Source organism: Papaver somniferum, unplaced genomic scaffold, assembly GCF_003573695.1.
Source record: "Papaver somniferum cultivar HN1 unplaced genomic scaffold, ASM357369v1 unplaced-scaffold_125, whole genome shotgun sequence".
Lineage (NCBI taxonomy): Eukaryota > Viridiplantae > Streptophyta > Magnoliopsida > Ranunculales > Papaveraceae > Papaver > Papaver somniferum.
In genome coordinates this window covers 15,389,930-15,391,414 of record NW_020621603.1, presented here as the reverse complement: position 1 = coordinate 15,391,414, position 1,485 = coordinate 15,389,930, and positions in this window count along the sequence as shown.

The following is a 1,485-nucleotide window of genomic DNA, read 5'->3' as shown; positions in this document are numbered from 1 at the left end:
ATTTTTTCTAAACTATCAAAATACTGATTGCCTAAAATAAGAGATAATCCTAAACTAATAAATCCCTACATAAGTAATTATACTACTAAAATATTCTTCATAAATGAAAATAAATAAATAAATGATAATATTATTTTCCAAATAATAATAATAAATAAGAGAATAATACCAATAAACAAATATATTTCCTTTCCCTAAATACTCCACCATCCTCCCCTAAATAAATTATTCAATTGAACTCGTACGATAGAAAATGGCAAAATCAAATCGCTCAACTACAAGAGAAGTAGTTTCGTTTGGCTTCACAATCCCAATGAAGTCTTTAAGTCGTTAACCTATAGGGTCTCGAGAAGAAACCTAAGGTTAAAGGAGAATCGAATCTAGCAAAACCAACTAGTATCACACAGGAGGTATGGGGATTAGTTTTTCCAGTTGCTAAAGTTCTCCCTTATATAGTTTTCAAATCAGGGTTTGCAATCTATGTTAGCTTAGTAACAAAAAATTCAATATTCACCGTTAGATGAAAACCCGATTAGATACAACCTAATATCTTTCAACCGTTAGGTCGAAACTTAGCTTGTCACACACAAATGAAATGTATTTCATTTAGTTTTGAGTAACCGTACCTAAACATGTACACTTAGTTGGTTCACAAATAGTTAACCAATGGTTATCCATATGAGCACTTCCATATTAACCGTATTCATTTTCTCATAACTAGTTCAAATGACTCATAAGAACTAGTTGAAGAGTTGTTCAATTGGTCTTTATTCATAGACACAATTGAAACAAAATCAGTTTGATTCATTTGAATCATTTCATGAACAATATAGCCACGGTTTGTAAAGATTGTATTCTTTATAATTTATTGTTTTAATTTCATGAACTACCGATTTGAGAAATAAACAGCTAGGGTACGCGTACGGTTATGCGTACCTTAGATACCGAATTTGAGTTGGATTTTGGTTTCCAAACTCAGCAGAATTTTTCGGGTAGAAAAGTTTCGCCAGTACGCGTACCTAAGATGACTGGTTTATGAGTTCGTAAACTCCAAACTCAGCAGAATTTTCCGGGAGGAAAAGTTCCGCCAGTACGCGTACGGGTACGCGTGCCCAATTTGTCTCCTTTACCAATACCGTATGCACACACTTGGTTTTCGGTACATGGATTTATACACTAATGTGCGAACACACTATATATGCTTATATTTATAGATGGTAATCTCAACTCTACATTTCAATCACTGAAACATTCTTCTATAATGTTATAATAGTCGTTATTCATAACTATCCTCATCAAAGCCATTTTCAAGATTCAAACGTCATCATGACTTTCGTCACGGGTAAAGATGAAAAATGGTTCAAGCGAAAGCTTACCAACACATATTTAGAGAAAAAGATAGGCGAGTAAACTCAGCTCGAAATAGCAAATGTGTATGTATGAAAACTATCATACTTATACGACTTTTGTCTCAAGAGTAGGAGA